Below are 16566 nucleotides of genomic sequence, written 5' to 3'. Positions count from 1 at the left end.
GATGACCTTCCTGGGCATGACCTTTGTGAAGGGCAACTGCACCACTGAGGAGAATATCTGAGAACTCCTGAGTATGATGTAGATATATGCTGGGAGAAAGCCCTTCATCTGTGGAGAGGCCAGAAAGCTCATTACCAGAGATTTGGTACAGGGGAAGTACTTGGAGTATCAAGCGAGCTCCTGATAGTGATCCTACATGCTATAAACTCCTGTGGGGTCCAAGAGCTCAAAGGAACCACAAGATGAAAGTTCTGAGATTTCTGACCAAGGTCAATGAGAAGGCCCCATTTCCGCCTATGCCAATATAAAGCCTTCGTGAGATGAGGAAGGGAGGGCCTGAGCCAGAGCTGTGGACGCTACTGCTATGGCTCGGACACGGTCCCAGGTCACAACCAGCAGCTTCATTATCCCTAGTGAGGTTTTAGGCAGGTTCTGCACTTTCCGGTCGAATAGGTCCATCAACCTTACAAGTAGGGAGGGGCTGCTGATGGGAGGAGGGAAGACATTCCATATCATCGTATTCCTGTTTTACTGGGTAACTTGGAGATTTTCCTTCCTTCTTTCCACCCTTCCTTACTTCATTTCTTTCTTTCCTTCTTTCTTTCCACTTAGTTTCTTTTTTTTTTTAAGATTTTATTTTATTATTTATTCGACAGAGATAGAGACAGCCAGCGAGAGAGGGAACACAGGCAGGGGGAGTGGGAGAGGAAGAAGCAGGCTCATAGCGGAGGAGCCTGATGTGGGGCTCGATCCCATAACGCCGGGATCACGCCCTGAGCCGAAGGCAGACGCTTAACCGCTGTGCCACCCAGGCGCCCCTCCACTTAGTTTCTAAATGTTGTTCCTTTAAATAGAAAATTTAAACAGCTTCGGAATGTAAGCTTATGAATCACCACTTTGATTATACATTTATTGCTTTGCATCAAGTTTAGGAGTAGAAGCTATGCTGTTTTGTAAAACCAACTGGGACAATTTCCATCTTATTTTGTGATCTAAAACAGAATAATGTGGCAATTGAGTAATTGCTTCTTTGGAAATATGAATGGATTCAACAGTAAAATTGTTGTGCTCAAGAAACAGTGATGAAGTGAAAAACAAACTCTCAACTCTTGAATTCCCTGAACGTTCAGTTTGTTGCTCTGAAAAATTTAAACACACACAGATTTATTTAGCTTATTCAAGAATGTGGGAGAAACTAAATTTTAATAAATTAGATACTATGTTCATTGGCTCATTTATTCCCTAAGCATTAACCGAATACCTGCTTTTTGGAAAACACCATGCTGTTTCTGGGGATGCTAAGATTTCTCGCATAGGAGCAGTTGGAAGCTGGTGGGGTATTATGCTAGGGCACACGGATAATTTAGAAGAAGAATCTAAGCAAGAGCAATTAAGCATAAACATTCTGAGACAAGTCTATTCAGGATTTCAGTAACTGCAGTTCTTCAGAGGTACTGAAGTTCAAGTTTCGCCCTGCGGTCTGAGAGGTAAGGCTGTGGGAGTGGTGAACTGGTGCCAAAACCTCAAATGATGTGTCTCAGAGTTGAGAGACTAAAGCCCGCAATGCTAAGTAGCTCTTAGCAGTTATACATGAATCCTGAATAAACTAGGGAGAGCGTTTTTATTGGAGCAGGCAAGGTATGTGTTATGGGCACTTGTCCCACTGCATTTGATAACCGTTTGCAAAGTATTTATCGACATTCTCAACTGCAAACTCAGTCTGCCTTTCATTCAAAAAGTAAGGATAACATGTTTCATAGATCCACACAGAAAGATGTCATGTGTCCAGTTGGTATACTTAACGACTACACCTAGGATTCTAATCATTGGTAGGTGGACCTGATCTAAATAATAAGATTCGAAATCCGAGGTGATGTTGTAATTGGATCAGGCTTTTGAGGATCTTAGATGGGGGAAATGTATTTTGTATCAGGTAGGGACATGAAACAATGGGGCCTAGAGGATAGAGTGTGGCATACACAACTGTATGGGGGCCCATGATTCCCCACCCCCCAGGGATCATATCTTTGCATACTTCTACCCTCAAGTGTAGGACCTACGCTGGATTCTAAGGAAGAGATTATGACAAAGGTGTTGGGATGTCACTCCAATTATTACATTACATTACACATCAAAGGTAAGACAAGACAACACTCCTCTGATAACAGACATAGAGTGTCTTATATAGTAAGATACAATATTGGTATCAGATATGCTCTTGGCATCTTGCTTGTTTTTGAAGAGGAAATCTGCCATGTTTTGAATGCCTATGGATCAGGCAAAGTGGCATGAAACTGCAGGCTAGGTTTAGGTACTGAGGTTAGTCTCTAAATAACAGCAAGAAAAAAACCCTCTAAGGCCTAGAGACAAAAGGAAATTAATTCTGGCAAACAAAATGAGCTTGAGAGTGGATTTTTTTGGGGTCACTTTCAGTTTCTAGTCTAACATGAACAGAACTTACTTTATCACTCCCATCCTCACAACAAGAAAATATCTGAACCAACTGCAAATTGGCAATTCTTCTTATATCCATCAGAGAATTGAGGTCACAAGGCTAACTGCTGCTCCCCAAAATGGAGAGAGAAACCGGCTGGAATAGAGAATTACAGCTCACTGGATCATAAGTCCAGGAGCAGAAGCCAGTGCTGGAGCTGGCACCAGGACTGGGAAACTTCAGAGTGTATGTCACAGATTTCTGGAGACTCACTGCAGAGCAGCTTCGAGTTAAAAACTCTAGGCAGGTCTCCTCTAATAGGGGCTCCTAAACGTCTCTAAGTTTTACTTCCAGGAGCTCTACCAGGTTCTTATACTGACAATAAAGGTCAGATAACGGTGCCATTGTACTTCTAGCAGGGGAAAGATACTATAAAGTAGCCAGTTTGAAAAATGCCCAAAGTGATCTGTTCTTCGTAACAAGGCTTGCCTACAGAGAAACTATTTACCAGAGCCTTAATGACTAGGGTTTTGTTAGAGCCTAAGCCATCTGGGGCAGGGGAAATGATGCCAACTCTAGCCCCCTCTAGCCTTCCAAGAGGAGGAAGAGAAATACCCCAAAATAGGCCCTCCTTACTTCCTGTTTTACCTAAGGTGTGAAAAAACTGAGAAGCACTTGCGAAGTCAGAGCCCAGAGGCACAGGCTCACTACAAAACTGAGACCTAATCATTAGATTACGGACTACTCCCCCATGTCCCACACCTCACTACCACACCAACAGGGCTCCTGTCTAATAACAAAAGATTACAACTGAAAGAGCTGTACATCTTGGACCTTATTTAAGAAAAACAGAGAAGATGGGGGTGCCTGGGTGGCACAGCGGTTGGGTGTCTGCCTTCGGCTCAGGGCGTGATCCCGGAGTTATGGGATCGAGCCCCACATCGGGCTCCTCTGCTATGAGCCTGCTTCTTCCTCTCCCACCCCCCCTGCTTGTGTTCCCTCTCTCGCTGGCTGTCTCTATCTCTGTCAAATAAATAAGTAAAATCTTAAAAAAAAAAAAAAAAGAGAAGATGAAAAGGACACCAGAGAAAATTTAGTCTCCGACAATTGCAGCTACAGCAAACAATAAACACTGTCTGACTCCAGGCCAGAAAATCATAAAATCTTTCACCCAATACTTTATATCTAGCATTCAACAACAATAACAAAAATTATAAGGCATAATAAGAGACAAAAAACATAGTTTGAAGAGGGAGAGCAAGCATCAGATCCAGAATCAGATATGGCAGACATTTTGGCATCATATCAGGAATTTAAAATAACTATGATTAATATGCTGTGGGCTGTAATAGGAAAAGGGAAACTGTGCAAGAATAAATAAGGGATAATGTGAGTAGAGAGATGTAAGCTCCAAGAAAGAATCATAAGGCAATGTTAGCCATCAAAAACACTGCAAAAGACATGAAGAAACCTTTGATGGGTTCATCAATAGGCTGGACATGGCTGAGGAATGAAATCAATAAATTTGAAAACATGTCAACAGGAACTTCCAGATGAAATGCAAAGAGAAAAAAAAGAACGAAATAGATGGGAGAGAAGAGCCAAAAACTGTGGGATGACAAAAGATGTAACATTTGTGTAATGGAAATACTAGAAGAAGGAGAAAGAGAGCTAGAAACGGAACAAGCACATGAAGTAAAAATGACAGAGAATTTTCCAAAATTAACAACAGATGCTAAACCACGGATCTAAGAGGCTCCAAGAGTGCCAAGCGGTATGAAGAACAAAAACTACACCTAGGCATACCATATGCAAACTGTAGGAAACCAACCCAAAGGAGAAATTCTTGAGAAAAAGGCACCTTGTGTACAGACACAAGGGTCAGAATCACATTGTCCTTCTCTTCACAAACATGCAAGCAAGAAGAGAGTCAAATTAAAGCTTGAAAGAGCGAAAAACAAAACCCTACCAACCTAGAATTCTATATTGAGTAAAATTCTCCTCTGAAGTGAAGGAGAATAAAAGACGCTCACAGACAAACACAAACTGAGGAAATCTGGTACCAGAAGACCTCCCTTGCAAAAAAATGTTAAGTTTTTTCAAGGAGAAGAAAAGTAATATAAGTCAGAAACTCCGACCCATATAGAGACAAGAAGAATGTCAGAGAAGGAATAAATGAAGGCAAAATCATTTTTTTCTTTATTTGATCTAACAGATAATAGTGCAAAATGATAACAGAGACAATCTATTCCGTAATTATATCTTATGAGGAAGGAAGATGAATGACAGCAATGTTATAAGAAACAGGAGGGAGGAACTGGCACTACCTGTGAATCTGTAGTGCATTATTCGAAAGTGGACTTAGGTAGTCATAAACGCATCTTCCAAAAGTTAGAGCATCCACTAAAAAAAAGTAAAAATAATTGCTATGCTAAAGAGGAGAGAAAAAGGAATTATAAAATACTAAATTAAAGCCAGAGAAGGTAGTAAAAGGGTGAGAGACAAAAAAGAAACAGAGAACAAGAGCAACAAACAACAGGGTCAGAATATTACGGTAAATATAAATCCAACTATAGCGATAATTAATTTAAAAGTCAGTGGTCTAAATACACTACTTAAAGAATACAAATGTTCAGAGGAGAAAAAACAATACACTGTCTACAAGAAATCTACCTTAAATGTAAAGACACTGATAGATTAAAGAAACTGAAGAGATGGAAAAAGACATACCATTCTAATACAAATGAAAGGAAAGCTGGACTAACCATTTTGCTTTCAGACAAAGCAGAATTCAGATCAAGGAAAATTACCAGAGATAAAGAGAAGTATTACATAATCACAAAGGGGTCAATTCTCCAAGATGTATTACCATCCTTAATGTGTATGCACCAAAAAACAGTGTCAACATACATGAGGGAAACACCGATGAGACAAATACTTCAGCACACCTGTCTAAGTAACTGACAAATGCAACCATCAGAAAATAGTAATGGTATAATTAAACTGCATAGCACCATCAGTGAAGAAGGTCTACATGACATTTTTAGAAAACATAGCGACAAGAGAAAACACATTTTTTCCCCAAGTTCACACGGAACATACATCAAGACAGACCACATTCTGTGCCATAAAACACCATCCAATTTAAAGAACGGAAATCATGCAAGCATACTTTAGGACCACAGTGTAATTCAACTAGAAATAAATAACAGAAAAATAACATAAAAATCTCAAATACGGGAGGATTAAACAACATACTTCTACATAAAAAGATGCTTACCACTGTATCTCATTTGTAAATTGCAAATTAAAACAAAGAGATACCAATAGACCCGTTGGAATGGCTAAAACCGAAAACACAGACAAACCCAAACACTGGAAAGGATGCAGAGCACTAAGACCTCTCATTCAGTGCTGCTAGGAGTGTAAAACGGTATAGCCACATGAAAAACCATTTTAACAGAATCTTATAAAAGTACACATACTCTTATCATACAATCCAGCAGATGCACTGCTTAGTGTTTACCCACGAGTTGAAAAATTATGTTCATACAAAAACCTGCCACAAAAGTTTATAGCATCATTCATAAATGCCAAAGGATGAAAGCAACCAAGATGTCCTTCAACAGGGAATGGAAAAACAAATTGTGGTACGTCCAGACAATAGAATACTGTTCAATGATATAAAGAAATGAATGTTCAAGCCATGAAAAGACATGGAGGAACACTAAATGCATACTGCTAATCTAAAGATGTGAAAAGATTACATACCCTCTTATTTTAAGTATGTGACATTCTGGAAAAGGTAAAACTATGAAGACAGTAGAGAAGATAAAGGATTCAGCGGGATGGAGGGAGGGTGCGTCAGTGGAGCACAGGGAATTTTTAGTGCAGTGGAGCTACTCTCTGTAATACTATAATGATGGATACATGTCATTATACGTTAGTCAAGACCCATAGAACGTACACTGCAAAGAGTGAACCCTAATGTATGCTATTTACTTTAGTTACTAATAATATATCAATACTGGCTTATTAATTGTAACAAACACACTAAACTAATGCAAGGTAAGATGTAAATAACAGCAGAAACTGTATAAGGGGCTGAGAGGGTAAATGGGAACTTGCTATACTTCCTGCTCAATTTTTCTATAGCATGAAAAAAGTAAAGTTTCTGAATAAATAAGCATCCCCTCAGAGTTATATACTCAGAGTAGTTTTTGTTTTCCTGGATAATCTGAATACTGCAGTTGACCAATTTCTTTTTCTTTTTCTCACATGAAACCTTACTTTCTCTTCTGGGGGAAAAAAACCCCAACTCTTTTAGTAGCAGTTAAGTTTGCTCAAATTTCTTCTATCATTAATAAGTAAAATGTAACAAAGCAAAATACTCCCATGAACTCTGAAACTTGAAACTTCCTCTAAGTACCTCTATTCTGGTCCTAGTGCTTCTTTGCATAAACACACACACACATATTCAAAATATCATAAAAGCATTGAGAGATATATTCAACTTGTAAAAAATGTGAGCATTACACATAAAGCTCTATAGCATCCTACTGCTCAAAACAGCCCAAAGGGGTACTTACAGGGATATTTATTATATTAATCAGATTTATTACAAACATGTACAAAACATCCAAACAATTCAAGAAGCTAGAGAAAGAACAGCATATTCAACACAAAGAAGCAAACGTAGGAAACAATACAGATGAATGAAAAGTGATCAATTAGAAGAGAGCCAGCTACCGAAAGCTAGTTCTTTGAAAGGATGTATTTAAAAATTTTTATAAGTATTACAATCATGAATGAAAGAAGCAGTTATACATGATATTAGGTAAATAAAACTGGGCAAAATTTAGGTGGATTAGAGATATGGCAATGATAAAATAACACTGTAAGTATTAACCAGTATCTCAAGATAAGTGATAGGCAACAAAGAAGTTCTACCTAAAGAAGAACTTCAGATACAAAACTCAGGAATTTTGGAATTAGAAAATGACCATCCTGCTGCCTCCAATGGATTTAATGGATAAAGAAGATGACTGCCAACATTACCACAAAGGAGACAACGGACATCATGTACGTCCTGATGGAAGCGCACGTTTTTTTGTTTAAAGATTTTATTTATTTATTTGATAGCCAGTGAGAGAGGGAACACAAGCAGGGGGAGTGGGAAAGGAAGAATGTGGGGCTCGATCCCAGGACTCTGGGATCAGGCCCTGGGCCAAAGGCAGACGCTTAACAACTGGGCCACCGAGGCACCCCATTGAACTTGAGAATATTTCTTAAAAACCTTTTCAATTGATTTGATGGATAGGGTTGTACTAAATTCTACCAGCAATTAAGCAAAATGTCCCTTCACCCCCCCCAGAAGCGCACATTTTTAACCCTGGAGTGCACCTAATAAACACACACCTAAACCTTAATATGAAAAGGATTCTACTATAAAAATTGAGGATTGCTATTGATTAATGTTAGATAACTGGGTTCATTATTCTAGTGTCCATACTGTTGTCTATGCTTGAGAATTTCTGTAATACAAGGGCTCTGTTTAAATATTCTGCCTTTAATATGAAATGTGATGTGGGGTGCCTGGGTGGCATAGTCACTTAAGGGTCTGACTCTTGGTTTTGGCTCAGGTCATGATCTCAGGGTCGAGAGACTGAGCCCCACATTGGGCTCCATGCTCAGCACAGAGTCTGCTTGAGTTTCTTTTTCCCTCTCCCTCCCTCTCTCTCTCTCTCTCAGTATATATAAATAAATGGAAGAAAAAAAAAAGTGATGTACAGGCAGATCTCATTTTATGGCAATTCTCAGATCATCATGTCTTCTATCTAATGAAGGTTTGTGGCAACTCTGTGTAAAGCAAGACTACTGGTGCCATTTTTTTTCAACACAATTTCCTCACTTTGTATTTCTGTGTTATGTTTTGGTAATTCTTCCAATATTTCAAACTTTTTCATTATTCTTATATGTATTATGATGCTATATAACCAATGATCTTTGGTAAGTACTAATTGTCTCGAGGCACCAAGAATCACACCCATAAGACGGCAAACTTAATCGATGCTATGTGCATTCTAACTCTCCCACTGACCAGTTGTTCCCACTGTCTCCCCCTCTCCACCAGCCTGCCTATGCTGAAACACAACAATACTGAAATTAGGCCAATTAGTAACCCCACAATGGCTTCTTAGCGTTTAAGTAAAAAGAAGATTTCCATGTCCTTCACTTTAAATTGAAAGCTAGCAATTATTAAGCTTAGTGAGAAAGGCATGTCAAAAGCCAAGATAGGCTGAAAGCTAAGGTTCTTGCACCAAACAGTCAAATAGTAAATGCAAAGGAAAAGTCCTTGAAGAAAATTAAAAGTACTACTACAATGAGCACACAAAAGTGAAACATGGATAAAGTTTCAGTGGTCTGGACAGGAGATCAATCCTGTCACAATATACATCCCCTTAAGCCAAATCCAGAGCAAGGCCCTAACTCTCTTCAATTCTTTGAAGGCTGAGAGAGGTGAGGAGGCTGCACAAGAGAAAATCTGAAGCTATCAGAAATTGGTTCACGAGGTTTAAGGAAAGAAGCCATCTCCACAACATAACATACAAGGAAAAACACCAAGTGCTAATGTAGATGCTACAGTAGGTTATTCCGCAGATGGAGCTAAGATAACTCATGAAGGCGGCTACACTACACACAGATTTTCAGTGTAGATGAAACAACATTCTATTGCAAGAAGATGCCATCTAGGACTTTCATAGCCAGAGAGAGGAGAACTCGAAGCCTGGCTTCAAAGCTTCAAAGGACAGGCTAACTCTCTTCTTAAGAACTAATGCAGCTGGTTGAAACCAAAGCCCATTTTCCAGGACCCTTAAGCCCAAATCTTAGGACCCTTAAGAATTATGCTAAATGGGGGCGCCTGAGTGGCGCAGTCGTTAAGCATCTGCCTTCAGCTCAGGGCGTGATCCCAGCGTTCTGGAATCGAGCCCCACAGTGGGCTCTTCTGCTGGGAGCCTGCTTCTTCCTCTCCCACCCCCCTGCTTGTATTCCCTCTCTTGCTGGCTGTCTCTGTCAAATAAATAAATAAAATCTTAAAAAAAAAAAAAAAGAATTATGCTAAATGTATTCTGCCTGTGCTCTGTAAATGGAAAAACAAAGCCTGGATGACAGCACACCTGTTTACAACATTATTTACTGAACATTTTAAGCCCACTATTGAGGCCTAGTGCTCAGAAAAAAAATTCCATTCAAAATATGACTGCTCATTGACAATGCACCTGGTCACTTGAGAGCTCTGATGGAGATGGCCACCGAGATTAAAGTTGTTTTCATGCCTGCTAACACAACATCCATTCTGCAGTCTGTGGATAAAGGAGTTAATTTCAACTTTTAAGTCTTACGATTTAAGAAATACATTTCATAAGGCTATAGCTACCATAGCTAGTGAATCCCCGATGGATCTGGGCAATGTCAACTGAAAACCTTCTGGAAGGGATTTGCCACTCTAGATACCATTAGGGACATTCAAGATTCACGAAAAGAAGTAAAAATAATATTAATGGGGATCTGGAAAACGCTATTCCAATCCTCATGGATGACTTTGAGGGTTTCAAGACTTCAGGTGGAGGAAGCAATTGCAGATGTGGTGAAAATACAAGGGGACTAGAAGTAAGTAGAGCCTAAAGATATGACTGAACTGCTGCGATCTCATGATAAAACTTGAATGGATGAGGATTTGCTTCCTACGGCTGAGCAAAGAAAGTGGTTTCATGAGATGAAATCTACTGCTGGTGAAGATGCTATCAAACAGCATCACATAGTACAGAGAAACTGTGTGTGAAAGGAAGAATCAGTCGATGTGGCAAACTTCCTTGCTGCTTATTTTAAGACATTGCCACAGCCACCCCAAACTGTAGAAACCACCACCCTGATCACTCAACGGTCATCAACATAGAGGCAAGACCTTCCATCGCAAAAAGCTTATGACTTGCTGAAAGCCCAGATGATGGCTAGAAATTATTAGTAATAAGGTACTTCTTTATTATAATATGTATTTTTTTTTAAGACTTATTTATTTGAGAGTTAGAGCACATGCGTGCAAGGGCGAAGGACAGAGAGAGTCTTAAGTAGCCTCCACGTCCTGCACAGACCCTGACGTGGGGCTCAATATCACATCCTTGAGATCATGATCTGAGCAGAAACCGAGTCAGGCGCCCAACAGACTGTCCCACACAGGTGCCCCATACTACGACATATACTTTTTAAGGACATAACGTATTGCACATTGAAAAGCAGTATAAACATAACTTTTATATGAACTGGGGAAACAAGAAATTCAACGGACTCTCTTCGTCACAATATTTGCTATATTCTAGTAGTTTGGAACCAAATCCGCAGTATCGCCAAGGTATGCCTCTATACCACATCTTATCATATATATCTCAGCTCAGTGTCTCACCATATAAAGCAGCCAATTAATCTAACAGGTATTCACTGAGCACTAATGAAGCTCTAATTTTCTCCAGAAATTATTAAAAAGCAATTTCCTCATTTTCCTCACTTCTAGTATAACTGGTATTCTTTGAAAAGTTTTTTTTTCCCTACATGTCACCATCTTTGATGACTTTTTAAGACGCACTCACCTTTGAATATTTAGTACAACCTCTTACGTCCTAGCAAGTTACATTATAATTTCAATATGGAAATTACCATCTTCTCACTTTAAATATTTTTAAATGTACTTAAAGTATCCTTCATCAAATTACATAAAAGTAACACATATTTTATACTCATACATCATGAATAAAAACTACTTTAATGCATTTATAGCTGAAAAGGCATTTAGAAATTTCACTTAATAGGGGCGCCTGGGTGGCACAGGGGTTAAGCGTCTGCCTTCGGCTCAGGGCGTGATCCCGGCGTTATGGGATCGAGCCCCACATCAGGCTCTTCCGCTGTGAGCCTGCTTCTTCCTCTCCCACTCCCCCTGCTTGTGTTCCCTCTCTCGCTGGCTGTCTCTGTCTCTGTCGAATAAATAAATAAAATCTTAAAAAAAAAAAAAAAAGAAATTTCACTTAATTAATCTGTCCCACATAATTGGAACTGTATGAGCTTGAAGCTTTCATTAAGCTATTTTTAAATTAAGGTATGCACACTGTTTTTGTTTTGTTTTTTTCAACATAATGCTTTTGTACAAGTAACAGACTACTGTATAATGTGAATATAACTTTTAGATGCATTGGGAACCAAAAAATCCATGTGACTTGCTTTACTGCAATATGTACTAGCTTTACTACGGTAGTATGGAACTGAACCTGCACTATCTTGAGATCTGCCTATAAAATGGAGCTTTTTAATCAAAATATTGTGAAATTAAGTCAAGGAAAACTCATCTAAAATGGAGTCAGGAGGCCAAAAGGGGAAGCTCTCATAACTTACCACTTATATTCAGTTGCAGACAGGTAGAAATCTATTTCCTATAGGAAGAAGATCATACATATTTCACTACAAGAGCAGGAGGAAAAAAGATTTTTCCCTTGTCTAGTAACAGCCCAGCCAATGAGAGACTGTCACAACTCAGCCAATGAAAAGCCGTTTCAAACTCCCAGTTTACTACAATGGACTATATAAGAGCTCCCCCAATTTCTCCTTCGATCTATTAAAGAGTATTCCTCTCCTTTGTTCTTGGACTTGCCTATGGTTGTGCCATTGCTTCCAAGTCCCAAACTAAAATTCTCTGCTATTTCCAGATAAACCCATCTTCCTGGTAAAAATGGATGCTTACTTTATGGTTAACATTATATAAATAAGTAAATAGGTCCATAGAGAGACAGACATCTTCAACCAACAAAATAAGATATTGAAACAGCAGTCCAACACAAAGCAACATCAAAAGACTCCAGGGCCACCCAGGCTTTAGGGCTTGTTACACAAAATGGTAAAGGAAAAAGTAATCACCACCTCATGGAAACTTATGTAAAATTACACAAAAAAAGGGAGTTATTCAACCATTAAAATAGGCCACCTCTTCTTGATACGAAGACCAGCTGAGAATCCCTCAATAAAACAACACTTATGCCAAGCTCACTTGCATAGAGACAATTATCCTAAATAAATTCATAGTATTTCCAATATAGCAGTGAAATAACATTAGCAAATGCAGCCAAATGGAAGTAACTACGTTAGCAAAAAAAGAGGGGAAAAGGATGGGACTATGTGCGAGGGTAAAGAAAAAGCCTTTGACAAAATAAATTAATGACACTTGGTAATGATAATAAGTTTTGGCAAGTGTGCATTACAAAAGAATTTCCATGCTAGCTTTGGCACCAAATACACTAACAATGGACTGATACAGAGAAGACTAGCATGGCCCCTGTGCAAGAATGACAAGCAAATTTGTGAAGTGTTCCATGTTGGGGGAAAAAAAAGAAAATGGGAACTATTGCAAACATACCCAATAGGTTTGAGAAGAAAACAAAGGCATATGATATCAAATCCACTGTCTACAACTGAATGAAAATACATACCCAATATGCAACTATTATGCAAGAATATGAATACCAAAGTAAATAAGAGGAAACGATAACGAAAAGAAAGAGGTAACAATATCATCTATTAAAAAGTTCTAAGTAATTGGTACAGAAATTATTAAGATACATAAGCAACTTCAGAAAGATGTATAAAAGATCAACATAGCAAATTAAGAAATCTGATAAAACAAAATCACTAACAAATTACAACATGTAATGGAAAATGTATCACTGAAAACAACAATAATATCCAAGATATACCTAATACAAAACCAAACAGATACCTACAAGTTCTTTAGGAGATAACTATAAAAACGTACTGATAGACCAACACAAACCAAACTACAATGAGATACCACCTTACACCAATCAGAATGGCTAAAATTAACAACACAGGAAACAACCGATGTTGGTGAGGATGCAGAGAAAGGGGAACCCTCCTACACTGTTGGTGGGAATGCAAGCTGACGCAAACACTCTGGAAAATAGTATGAAAATTCCACAAAAAGTTTAAAATAGAATTACCCTACAACCTAATATATATCCGAAGGATACAAGAATAGTGATTTGAAGGGGCAGCCATGTTCACAATAGCCAGAATGTGGAAAGAGCCCAACTGTCCATCAACAGATGAATGGATAAAGAAGAGGTGGTATTATATACAATGGAGTATTACTCAGGCATCAAAATGAAATCTTGCCACTTGCAATGACATGGATGGAGCTAGAGTGCATTATGCTAAGTGAAAGATGTCAGTCAGACAGACAAATACCATATGATTTCACTCATGTGGAATTTAAGAAACAAAACAGACAAACACAGGGGAAGGGAAGGAAATATAAGATGAATACAGGGAGACAAACCATGAGAGGCTCTTAACTCTAGGCAACAAACTGAGGGTTGCTAGAGGGGAGGTGGGTGGGTGATGGGCATTAAGGAAGGCACTTGATGGAATGAGCGCTGGGTGTTATATGCAACTGATGAATCACTAAATTCTACTTCTGAAACTAATATGCTATATGTTAAACTGAATTTAAATAAAAAAATTTTAAAAACTTACTGAAAGACTTATGAAAAAGAATTTTCAAAAAAAGCAGTTTATTATGTTTATTTATATAAAAAAGAATATCATAAAGATGTCAATTGTCTTTAACATATTTACAGATTCATGGCCTTACCTATAGCTACAAATATGTCACCAACTCAGGCTGTTTTGCCCATAATCAAAATCAACCCTGCAAAATTTAAAAAGAAATAAAAAACCGATATCGACAAGAGCAAAACAACAAAAATGATAAGCTTCTGAGGAATATTAACTGTGTTGAACTACAGCCTCTGTGTGGGCAGGTGGAGGCCTGCTTCGTGATTGAGAATGGTACTAGCCTGCAAGAGGGACCCATGACAGAACTGACTAAGGGAAGGTTTTAAGTTCAGCGCTTGGCTCATCCAGTATGCCCTGGGACAATGAATTTCTACAGCTTCAATAAAGGTACGGGTTGGTTGTAGCAGTGTTGAGTACAGAGGCTGTGCTAATAACCACCGGAAAATTTGCCACTGAATGTGGACTGGCCATCATTAACATCTTAACAGAACAAAAGGTACAAGGCACAAACTAAAATAGACTAGCAAGGATCACAATAACTGCACATAAGGATGGAAATTCGTTCCAGAAAATCTGAGTGATGAGAATGATGTCAACTAAAAGAAGCCCCAGGAAAGTGGTCAGGCTAAGGAGCACCCCACTTTCCAACGGGATTCCTAAGGGCCTTGATGAGGGTGTGAGGAGGTATGAAGTGAGAAAAGGAAGGAATTCCAGACCTACCAACTCAATTCACTTTCCCTGAATGAAATCCGATGGGCTCCTCCACCCAGAAAGGGACCCTAGAGGATTCTCACCGTACGACAGCCATGTGGCGGAAGTCTCAGGTAGGAGCGGCCTGATGAGGTGTACCTGGAATTCATATCAGGAGGCTCACAAATCTGAAGTCTTTGGTGTGAAGAGTTGGCCTTAGGTCAGCTGATTGGAGGTAGCCAGGAACCTTCCAGAAGCGAAGTGAGACACCGAGACAGTAATGAGTGGTGCACGAACAACATAAGCTGCGTGCAGGAGTCCTTGTGGTATCATGTGTGGAGGGATCCAGACATGGCAGCTAAGGTCAGGCCCCCAAATACTTCCTACCAGAGGTTGGAAACAAAATAAGACGCTTGGTCTGAGGTCAGCGAGCTCCTAACAGTCAGTGAAAGCCCATGTGTGAGTCATGCGGGACTCTTCCCTACAATCCAGCACACCAAATTACCCCCCCAAAACTCCCCACCCAGCCACAGAGCTCCGCCCATAACCCCGCCCCCTCCACTGCCCTCCTCCTGGGGGCCCAGAACCACATGACTGGAAGTGGATCTCCAGGCCCTCGAGAACTTCCTCCTAACCACGCCGTGCGCAGTGAGGCCTTGTCGGACAATTCCTGCCTAGGGTGAGCACAGACACGGGCCCCACGTGCCGGTAGGGGTCGAGGCGCGAGGAGTTGGGGGTTACAACCACGGGGACACGCCCCCGACTACCCCCCAGCCCCATCTCCCCTGGAAAGAGGGGTCCAACAGACCCTGCCCCGCTCCGCCCCTGCTCTCGGGCCTCGGAGGCCCCAACATGGTGGTTAAAGCCCCAAGTCCTTTCACTTACCCCGCGGGGTCTCAGGGATGGCAGGCCTCGACCCGGGGCTGCTGGCCTCGGCCCGGGGCTACTGGACTCTGGCTCGACTCAGCACACGCAGAGATCCCAGGCCCACTGGTGGGAAGGAAAGGACCCTGGTGAGGATTGCGGGGACTCCATACCCCGGAACATGGGGGGGGGCACGCAGAGTCCCCACTCCTGGCCTTGGCCTCGGAGGGTCCGGGCTGGTTTCAGACGGAGGTGCTCCCTCACTTTGTGCTCTGGAGACTCGGCGAGGTAGGGGCCTTGGTCTAAGGGGATGGCAGCAGGTCAGCAGAGGGAGGTGAGGGCTACTGCCTGGGAGGGGAGGCACGGATCAGCAGGAGGATTCCTAGGGCCTCCCAGGAGTCAAACTGAGAGCCTAAATGAGGACCACTGGGGCCCTGAACCACAGAGCCTTTATGTGTCTGCTGTAACTTTCAGACTTGGTGAATCTCCGGCACGTGGGGCTACACACACGGTCACCCTCACTTGCTCCTAATGAGTCTCCAGCACCTGCTGCCATCAGCGTAGCTTGAGTGGCCAGCCACAGGGCAAGCTCCGGGTTCTACCAGCAGTCAAGGGAGGGCCCTGAGTAAGGACTGAGGGAACCACCCACTTGAAGAGAGGGGACCAGAGAGAATATGGCCTGTCCCGTCCTGTCGACCCTTAAGATCCCAAGAAAGGAATGCCAGGCAGAGACATCCCAGCATTTCTTCTATCAGGTCTCAGGCCGGTGGGAGCTTTAATCGGCAGGTGCAGCCAGCGGTCAGAGGGAGGGAGGGTCCCAGGTCCTACACGGAGCCAAAGTGGGGCTTCTGCATCATTCCGAGGACCCCACGAACTCAGGGCAGAGAAGCCCTCCCATAAGTGTGCAGCACTAGGTGCCCCGACTTCAGGGGTGGGCTGAAGTG

The 16566-nt window shown here is 41.0% G+C and overlaps 1 non-coding gene across 1 annotated transcript; it reads left to right on the top strand.

Annotated features, from left to right (window-relative positions):
• Positions 1 to 12747: 12747 nt before the first annotated feature.
• LOC123796267 (U6 spliceosomal RNA) lies at positions 12748 to 12854 on the top strand. Its single transcript, XR_006780703.2, has one exon. It is a non-coding gene; the product is annotated as a U6 spliceosomal RNA (small nuclear RNA).
• Positions 12855 to 16566: the final 3712 nt, after the last annotated feature.

This window comes from Ursus americanus, chromosome X (genome assembly GCF_024610735.1).
Source record: "Ursus americanus isolate L20-20 chromosome X, mUrsAme1.1.p, whole genome shotgun sequence".
Lineage (NCBI taxonomy): Eukaryota > Metazoa > Chordata > Mammalia > Carnivora > Ursidae > Ursus > Ursus americanus.
The sequence above is the reverse complement of the archived record's forward strand: the minus strand, read 5'-3'. Positions and strand labels throughout refer to the sequence as shown.